Raw genomic sequence first — 10,800 nt, forward strand, 5'->3', positions numbered from 1 at the left:
ATGTAATTTATTTTATATATAAAATCCTTAAATTATCCTCCTTGGAAGGATAAATCCTGTTCTGAGGTAGAGGACATCCAAAGCTTATCGACTTCATAGTATTAAAGGATGACAGGAAGGGAAGTTTTTTTCCTGGATATGACTTAAACTCATAGCAAACAGAATTAATATATTCCTCTGTAATTAATTATCTAATCACTTCTCATATCACTTCACCTTCCTTAAGTATGGTAGTATGCTATTATTTAAGTAACCCCTCAATAAAAGAAAAAGAAATACAATGAATCTACTCAAAGCTTATATGCAGAGATTTGGTGAAAATACTCTGAGAAGCTGCAGAGAGAAAGATTTTGAAATGTACCTGTCTGTACTGTGCTACCATTTCTGGGAGGTACAGAAATGTAATTATCCCATTTTGATGAAGAGCTGAAGTACCAACATCAGGCTGGCATGAGGTTACTATCATGACTAATCATATTGAAATAAATGACATTATTTGTGTATGAGGCTACTCACCAAGCTGAATAGAAGATTTCACGATCTGACTCTGAGAGACAAAGTGGTTTGCCCAAGCTCTGAAGCTTGGGACTCAGCAAACCACTTAAGCATATCGCATATTTGTAGCACGTTTAAGTGTTTTTCTGCAGTATAAATAAATAGAGAACTATTGATAGAGTTTAATTCTAAGTCTCCTAAGTGCCAGGGCATTTCCTTAATCATAAGGCCACCTTGGCTATATGTGATAAACATTAATGGAAATTAAATATGTTTATGTCGGCAAATTTGTTCAGATTTTTGTTTTGTTTGTTTTGCAAGCTAACTGCAAGGGAACTAATTCTAAAAGCATCTAACTTTTTATGGAAGAACATTGTGACTGACATATGAAAAGAAAGCAGACAAAGGTAGAACATAGAAATTCCTTAAAAATGAGAAAATTAAGAGATTGCAAGAGATCCCTGCAGTGTAGCTAGACCTGTCATCCTAGACCTGTCATCCTTGTTAGCACTATGTCATGTGTAGTTCCTACAGGAAGCTGGTAGTGCAGAAGTTATCATCAATTTGATGAAATGCATTCATAACTCACATCTGGAGTTTAGTGTATTTGTTGTAGCTCCAGCAATAAAATTGGTCAGAATTGTTCTTCTATATGCAAAAGAGTCTTTGAGTATGGAGCATGCTCTGTCTCAGGAAAAATACTCAAGAACAGTTTCATAAAACACGTACAACCTCTTTGGTAATAGTAAACTAAGAATGGAATATTTCCTTTTCTATAAATGCCTATCTGCATATAAATCAACCTACATTTAGAGGGCAATCTGCATATATATAGTCTAAACCCCAGGTTCCCAGGAATATAGCTGGAATGGGGTAAGATACTCTGGTAGAGATCATGAAAAAGGTCTACTGTACCAACAATAATACCTAAAGGACGGAGCACTGATGTGAACACTAAATCTTCATGTCTTATAACGTGATTCTGGGATTCTCAGGGAAGCATATGCATTTCATCTATTAACATTTTAAAATTAGTTTTCTTATAACACTGTGTTTTCTTACATTAAAAAAAGATTTTAAGAAATTAAAGTAGAAGAACTAGAATTTGCTTGTTATTCAAGGTGAATGGTACCTAGATCAAGACATCCAGGACAAGACAAAACACACCAGTTTGTTCCCAGAGAGTTTGTTGTTGTTTTTTGAAGGTGTGTACTTAACCTGCTGGAATCCTTCCCGTTGAACTGAGATGCCAGCAAAGTAATCCCCAGGGCCCAGGCAAATGTCATATAGTAAAAGAAGGATATGAGATATACAACAATATTAAAAATAACAGTAATTTTAAAAATTGCTTTATACTTGCCTCAGAATCAGAGACAGTTAATTCAGTTAATTTAAGGTCGAGTTCTTCTAGTAGAAAGCAGGGCCAGGACATTAGGGAGTTTTGATGGTTAAGGAAAATCCCCAAGAGCTGTACACAAACTATAGTGGGTCTTTTGCAGGCACATAAAGCAAGAGGTGATTAACAAAGACTATCACCACCACTTTGTATTCATGGAACTGAGGATGGAAAGTTTGCTCTGACAGGAGAGGCACAAGGGAAAGAACAGGTACTGGAGTCAGTTTTGCTATGCATTACCTTCCATTAATGTAAGTATATAGGAATTTATCTTAGTGATACAAAAAATAGCTGACTGGGGACCAACTATTGCAGGAATGAAATTGCTTCAGAAAGTTGCATGTCACTCCCTGGACCACTGTTTATTGCTGTGTATGCTGTGCCAGACACAGTCAGGAACCAAAGCCATAGTGTCTCATTTCTTAAAAAAATACAGGGTGGCTCCCACTGACAGTGAAATTATGTGTTATGTTGTCCTTTTAATATTCTCAAGTAAGAAACAGTTTCAATAATGAGCTTCATGTATCTATCCATTTCCAGCAGAATTTGTGAATGACTTCATCACTCAGTTTGCACACTGCATGTAAAACATCCCTTATGGTGCAGTATAGTACAAACAACAAACTATCGAAACACTTCTCCAAAAAAGAGATCCATCCCCAGAAAACATTCTTTCACCCAATCTTTGGGGACACGGGCACTTGGATAATGTATATGCCTAGCGTACACTTCTCACCCTAAATGCAGCAGCTGGAACGAAACTGTCTTTGTAGATAAAGTTGATGTTTTAATTTTTTTTTATTTTTTTTTTCACCCCAAAGGACGATATATTTAATGTAGCTTCAATTTTCATTAACAGTAGCACAGATTGCTATAGGCTAAGCTCTTAGCTATGAATAAAAGTAAAGCAGTGAAACTCTACAGAGGAAAGTTTCAGCTAAATGCCATCCTTGGTGTTTTTCAGCTATGCTAAGCTTGGATAGGACTACAGTAATTATGTCTCTCCCCAGCTGTTCTAATACTAAATTCACCAGGATGACGTACTCTTTTTTCCCCTGTTCTCGATCCCATGCCCCTAGGTAGCTAGAATGCTGGTATATCTTAATTGAAAATGTAAAAAGATCTGAATTAATAGATTTAAGAAAAATTGGATGATATTCAGAAATAAAAATTAAAGCTGAATATAAGGAATTAGAGAGGGAGAATTCCCATCTCTGAAATTAGAGTAACCTCTAGTGACATTGTTACTTTGGTAACTTAACATAGGTATGTATCTCAAATACTCAAAAATAATAAATACGATACTGAATAGATTAGGCAAGATGAACAGATTTCTTTCTACCTCAAGCATAAATATTAGTGCCTGTGTCGGATTGATTTCTGAGCCTGTCCCTGAATGATGCAGTAGTCACAGACTTGGTTACATCACTTTCCAGAACTGGTGGAAGACTGCCTTCTGTCAAGGTCTTATCAGAAACTACCATAAACTTTCTAGTGACTGGAAACTTGATACTAAACATTATCAAATCAAATACAGTCTTAATATACATGACTGAGACATCATCTAATAACTACTGTGTTTGCTCTTTGGGTCAGCTGATTATACAATAAGGAGTTTTATTCAGAACCATAGAGTGCTTAAGAAAATGAAGTTTTTTTTTTTTTTTTTTTTTTTTTTTTTTTCCTTCCAGTCTCCTAAAAACTTATTTTATTAATAATCAAATATGGCTGTCTTTAGGAAAGTCTTCGAGCTAACAGTAGTCCTTACACAGTTTTTATTTGCAAGACAATTCTCAAAAATGTTTAGATCTTAGGAACACATGAGTGGTTTTGTCCTGTATGGACAGACAGAAACAAGGTCAGTTTCCTCATTTCTGTTTCCTTCTTGATAAATTCAGAATTGGGAGCAGGGAAATTCCCCCTCAAATACACAAAAGAATTGTCAGAAGAGACCAGAGGTATGGGAAAATTAGTTCTCATAATCAGTGTAGTGATATTTAGGTAATATCATGTACTATAATATTTGCTGTTCATTTTAACAAAGAATGTGTGGTCTAGCAAGTAGATTTCTGTTTTTTCCTTATCAACCCATTGAGCAGTTTCTTACATGGAAAGTGAAATGGAAATTATGCAGCTCATATTCATCCAGTCTGGCCCAAATAAACATAACCTATTCAAAATGAGAGATTTATGCAGGACCTGTCTTTTCAATGTTGTAAATAACTTTATTTTTATTTATTCCTTCATATTTTTAAGTACTTATTTGCCTAATGCTTTGAGACATCTCTGTGCTGATGGGAAACTAACCAATAAGCTTCAATGATCAAAATGATACTGACATAAATTGAACATATCTTTTTTAAACATAAATTATGGATGCATTTACTTCTAAAATAAATCTACAAACAAATTTACCATAACATACATAAAGCTTTTCCTAGGCTTCAGTTATTAGGAAAATAATGTTCAATGGGGATCCACTTTGATCAAAATACAAAGCATTATTTTCTTCCTTTTCAGTGCTGCGTCAATCTAAAAAAAAATATGCATTTTCTGACTTGCTATTGCAGGACTACTTCAGAGCAACTTTTGGAGCAAGTGGAACTCCTGATTATTGTTCTTTCTGTCACAATGTGCTCCAAAGGGTTCAGGCACAAATCAGCTCATCCGTGACAATGCTTAGTGTTAATCCCATCATTCCACAGCAAAGGGAAGGGGAAATAATTTAGTTTAAATCTTTTCCAGATAAGCTTTTCAGGCTCCTGCCTAAAGGAAAGCTCTTGTTGAGCCCTTAGTGTTATACCAGTCCAGAGTCCCTTGCCTCCTATGGGTTATGAGTGAAGATAAGGGCTGGAATCTCCACTCATGCTTGCTGAAGAGTACCCAACCAGCTTTGATTTACTTCAAGACTTTCAAAAAACATGTTAAAATTTGCCTGCTGAATGTTCAGCTTATTTTATTGTTGTAAAGCAGAAGCTGTAATCATAAATAATAGTATCTTAATCTATTAGTGGCCTTACTAACAGTTACTTAGAACACTTAATAATAATAATTAAAAAAAAAAACAAAACATTTCAAGCTATAAATACTAAATCAAGATGCAAACAGATTGTCTTATACCTCAGTATAAGTTGCAGATACAATACCACCTAAAATTCAAGCAAAAAGATTTAAGATGATTCCCAGATACTTAAATTCCAAGACATAATTTAATATGGGTTTAGCTAAAGTACTAATATTTAATTGCTCCTTACAAGAGCTCTTTCAACAAAAGACTTGATTATGCCTAAACCAGGCCAGAATTATATTAAAATGCTGCAGAGTAATATAAATTTGACCTATCACTGATGCAGTTCCATAAAGAATGGCACCATTTTCATGGAGAGCCATTTATTTATATTTTCAACAAACTTGATAGCTATTGAAAAAGTCTTAAAGGAAATAAGCTCTCAGAAAAAAAAAAAAAAAAAAAAAAAAAAAAAAAAAGATGATACATGGAAAGCTTCTGAATTTGTTTAATCGATGCATTTCTTTTGCAATCAGATAAAATGATACTGAGCTACCTTAAGCATCTGTTAATAGATAGTTCCTCTTAAAATAAATAAATAAATAAATAAATAAATCCATGACATTCCATTATATCATGGTATATCCAAGTTGGGGCAGGACAGTAATGACAGTCAGCAAAATATAGGGCCTGAGGGGATCTCAGGAGGTCTTTGGATGCCTTCTGCCCCATTGGAGACAGAAACACCTGCACCTCCATCTTCCCGAGCAGGTGAGCATTTACTCACCTCTACTGCATCCCCAGGAAACCTGTGTGTGCTTCACTGTTCTTATTGGACGCTTAGAAAAAGCTGTCTAAGCTAAATTTTTCTTGTTGAAATTTAAACCTGCCTCTTGTCCCGTCCTCTCTAAGGATAGATTATTTTCTGCCTTAAATTGCTTTTAAAGCTTTCTTCATGGTTACATTTGCTTCAGAATTCTCCAGACTGAACAATTCCATTTTTTAAATTCTTTTGTTCCCAGTTTCAAACCAACTTGTCTGGACTCATTTGTACTCTCTCTCATTTGAATCCTATTGTCTAAAACTGTACACAGGTAAACTGGTGGAGAGAAACTCTCCAACAGTGGTTCTTATTCACATATGAAACATATGTTTCACTTCACTTATTTTGCATGCCAGGGCAACTCATCACACAGCCTAGGGTATTATTGCTAAAGTTATTGCTAAGTTATTGTTCCCTGATAATTTCTGAACTGGTTCTGAACAAGTTCCTCATCCTTTGTTTGCACAGTTGATTATTCTTCTCAAGTACAATACTTTGCACATGTTCCCGATGAATTTCTTCTGATTTGTTTTACAAGTTGCTGCTTTGTTTGTCAAGATTGCTTTGCTTTCTAACCCTGTACTTCAGCATGGTTATTGCTACACATCATGTTATGATGAGCAAAGGTCAAAAGTAAGCTCTGGTCCTTCATCCAGGCCATTAATGAAAGTACCAAACACAATCACAACCAAGACGGACCTTTAAGAAACCAACTCCTCACATATTTTCACAATTTTTGAAAACTGTTCTGTTGGTGTATTTATCACTCAGTTTTACAACTGGTCTCTATTAATTCAATCAAGACCATGCTCTTCTGTTTAAATAATATAAAAGCATCAAAAAACTTTGCCGAAGTTATCTACTGCTTTTCCCTATTTGCATAGGCCATAACTTCAAAGGACAAAATAAGACATAAACAATGTTTGAAGACAAAAGTTTGACACAAGTCATAGAATCATAGAATCATATAATATCCCAAATTAGAAGGGACCCACAAGGATCATTGGGTCCAACTCCTTGCTCCACACAGGTCTACCCAAAAATCAGAATTCAGACCATATGACCGAGAGCTTCTTAGACTCCAATAGGCTTGGTGAGGCTTGGTGCCGTGACTACATCCCTGGTGAGCCTGTTCTAGTGCGCAACCACCCTCTTGGTGAAGAACTTTTTCCTGATATCCAACCTCCCCTCTCGCAGCTTGACTCCATTCCCTCGGGTCCTATCGCTGGTCACCAGAGAGAAGAGGAGGGTGCCTGTGTCTCCAGTCCCTCTCACGAGGGACCTGTAGACAACAATGAGGTCTCCCCTCATCCTCCTCTTTTCCAGGCTGAACAAACCAAGTGATCTCAGCTGCTCCTTGTATGTCTTCCCCTCTAGGCCCTTCACCATCTTTGTAACCCTTCTCTGGACACTCACCAATAGTTTCATGTACTGTGGTGCCCAAAACTGATCACAGTACTCAAGGTGAGGCCGCACCAGCGCAGAGTAGAATGGGACAATCACTTCCCTTGTCCCAAGCAATGCCATGCTTGAAGCACCCCAGAGTATGGTTGGTCCCCCTGGCTACCAGGGCAAACTTCTGTCTCATACTCAACTTGTCATCAAGCAAAACCCCCAAATCCCTCTCTGTGGAGCTGCTCTCATCCCCCAGTCTGTACATATAGGAGGGTTGCCCCTTCCCAGGTGCAGGACCGGCACTTGCTCTTGTTATACTTCATGTGGTTGGTGATTGGCTAGGTCTCCAATTTGTCCAGATCTCTCTGTAAGACCTTTCCACCCTCAACAGCTCCTTACAGTTTAGTATCATCACCAAACCTACTCAAAACTCTTTCTAGTCCTACATCCAAATAATTTATGAAAACATTGAAAATAACTAGCCCTAAAATGGAGCCCTGGGTTGATTACATCTACTGACTTCCCTTGGGTGTAACTAGATGGGTGAACTTATCATAAAACGAAATTAAATTTATTAAGCAGGACAAACCTCTCGTGAACCCATGTTGGCTGTGACCTATGACTGCATTGTCCCCCAGGTGCATTTCAATAACTCCCAGGATACTCTTCTACATAACTTTACCAGGCACTGATGTGAGACTGACAGGCCTGTAGTTACAAGGGTCTTCTTTCTTGCACTTCTTGAAAACTGGCACAACATTTGACATCTTCCGTTCAACTTGGACCTCTCCAGATTCCCAAGACCATTGAAAAGTAACTGACAGGGGTCCTGTGATGATTTCAGCCAGCTCTCTGAGCACTCTGGGATGAATCCCATCAGGACCCATGGATCCAGGTGGAGCAGTAAATCCCATGAAAGTTCAGGTTTGGCTGGGAATTTATCACTCCCATCATCACAGTCCTCCAACTCAGTGCACCTGGGGTCCTGAAGCCCATCATCAGTGTTGAAGACTGAGGCAAAAAAGGCATTACACATTTCTTCTTTCCCTATGTCCTTGTTTGTGAGGTGACCATCCCCATCAAGTAGTGGACTTGTTTTCTCTGGTCCTCCTTTTTCTGTTCACATATTTTAAAAAGCCCTTTTTATTTTCTCTCATAGTCCTGTCCACCTTCAACTCTAATTGGGCTTTGGCCTCGTGAATTTTCTCCCTGCAAAAGCAAAGAGCATCCCTATAGTCCTTCCATGTTTCCTGACCCTGCTTTCAGCAGCCATACACTTTCTTTTTGTGCCTAAGCTCCAGAAGAAGGTCTCTGGTCAGCCAAGCTGGCTTTCTGCCCTGCCTGCTTGATTTCCAGTATTTTGGAATTGACTGACACTGTGCTTTTAGAGATAGTGCTTAAAGATTGACCAGCACTAATGAATGCTGACACCTTCAAAAATATTTTCCCAGGGGACCTTACTAACTAGTTCCCTGAGCAGCCTGAAGTCTGTTTTTGCCATATCTAGACACACATGTGTCACAAGCAGGAGGTACCAAGTTTACTTAAGACTATTTAATAATACATTGCTGCCATTTCAGCCATTTGGTATTTTCTAGTTCTAGAGGACCTTGCTGATATCCAGGAGACACAAATGGCCCATTGGAAAACCAATGTATTTGAACTGCATCCCACTTCCTGAACCTGCTCCCAGTGGTCTTCTTGTCCAATAGGATCTTTAGGTTTTCTGGTCATAAAAGGAAGCTCTTTTTTTTTTTTTTTTTTTTTTTTTTTTCTTCATGACCTTTACTCTTGAAAGTGAATAATTGGAACAACATGTGCAACCAGAAGATGTTACATGTTTATGCAAACCACCAGTTATGGGTCTCCCAGGGAAGATATCCATCACCCAGTTAAGCAATGAGATGGGGACCACAATGTACTGCTTGCAAAGACTTAGATGCAGAGCATAGTTCATCTCCTTCCTCCCGTGGAACAGAGACTTTTTTTTCCCAGGTATGAATACAGTAAGGATAATAAGGGAACTCCTATAGGAACCCAGATGCCTCAGAAAAGAACAAAAATCAAGGACTCTAATAGAATATTTCTGGGAAGTCCCACCTTCAGAGAGTAGATAAAACTTGTTTCTTCCACTAGTTGATTAGTATTTTTCAGAGGCTCGGTCAGCTATTCCTCTGTTTGTATCATAGTGAGTTCACAGCTGGAGAGAGAAGTTCCCTTATGGACAAGAGGTTAAACTCAGTAATTTCCACCACTAGACTGGAGACAAAATCATATTTCTGCCTTTGCCAAATGCTAACCCGATCATCAGGGTATTTCCTCAGGCAATTAAAATCTATTAATATATCATATCTTTAGCATGCTGCTGTAGCTATTACCTACAACATTTATTTAGAATTGATATCACTGGTAAATCATGACATTACTAAACATTAGGAAACAAGGTAAAAAAAAAATGAAATCTTAATCAACATTCATATTCTAAGCAAAGAAACACAAATGACACAAGGAATCAGTCCATATTGGAACACTTTTATCAGGATAGACACTGCAGGAGCAACCATGGAATGAACTGCTGAGAATGTCCAAGTGTACCTGAGGCAAAGCCCCCAGTATTGCAAGAGTGCAAAAAGTAGAAAAGCTACTGGATGGCCCAGGGAACTTCAACAGCGTAGGCAGCTCACCTAATGGCTAATTTTTCATTAGCCATAAAATATAAGTTTTGCCCTATACCTGTTAAATAAAGTGTAAAGACCATCATTTATCTTATATTTGTTGTATATATTAAAGATCTGTATGTTCTTGTGTAAAATGAATTTCATAGAATCATAGAAACATAAAATCATAGAATTACAGAATGGCTTTGGTTAGAGGGAACCTCGAAGATCATCTAGTTCCAACTCCCCCATCATAGGCCGGTACAATACCCACTAGATCAAGTTGCTCAGGGCCTCATCTAGTCTGACCTTGAATGCCTCCAGGAATGGGGCAAATTTTGTACCTCATTGTATGAGTCACAGCAGAAGCTGGTGAAATTTGAATTCTGTTTATGGAGGAGATTTGAACTCCAGAAAGAAAAGGTTTACAAGAGTTTTCCTGTGTCTTTTAGGCTTGTAAAAATAAATAAATAAATAAATAAAAATGGGAAAATGAAATGGGAGATTTTGAAATTATTGTTTAACTCCTGCATCATACTACTGTACTAAAAAGAAAAAAAAAAAAAAATGGGTGGGTGGCTGGGCAGGATATTACAGGAGGTTGTTTAATAACTTTCTCCTTTAATATAAATATTAAGAACATTATCAAAACAAGATTTTTTTTGTTTGTTTTGTTTTTTGTTTGTTTGTTTGTTTGTTTGTTTCCCTAGATAGGTATTGATTAAATAAATGTTCTCTAAACAAGTATACTGTAATTTTGACCTGAATTCAGCAACACATCAGCAAGTCCATAAAGATGAACCTGGGCACACCCTGTCTAGAACAAGATAAAAGTCAAGGCTAGAGAGTTAGTTTCTTAATTAAAGTAATTTGAGTAAAAATAATGAATACGGAAGTCACATTTCTGTAAAAGCAATTTGGCTAGCCCTCTGTTTTATAGTACTTCAGATGAAAAAAGGAAGACTTTATTAGTTGCTTTCTTTGTTAAGTGTTAGAATTAAAACCTTGGTGCCACTCATTTACTATT

The 10,800-nt window shown here is 37.2% G+C and overlaps 1 long non-coding RNA gene across 1 annotated transcript; it reads left to right on the forward strand.

The window, feature by feature from the left end:
• The first annotated feature begins 563 nt into the window (after window positions 1-563).
• On the forward strand, window positions 564-9,944 carry LOC118161369. Its single transcript, XR_004747977.1, has 3 exons — window positions 564-902; window positions 1,617-1,700; window positions 9,671-9,944. It is a non-coding gene; the product is annotated as an uncharacterized LOC118161369 (long non-coding RNA).
• The last annotated feature ends 856 nt before the right edge of the window (window positions 9,945-10,800 follow it).

Source organism: Oxyura jamaicensis, chromosome 2, assembly GCF_011077185.1.
Source record: "Oxyura jamaicensis isolate SHBP4307 breed ruddy duck chromosome 2, BPBGC_Ojam_1.0, whole genome shotgun sequence".
In the NCBI taxonomy this organism is placed as follows: domain Eukaryota; kingdom Metazoa; phylum Chordata; class Aves; order Anseriformes; family Anatidae; genus Oxyura; species Oxyura jamaicensis.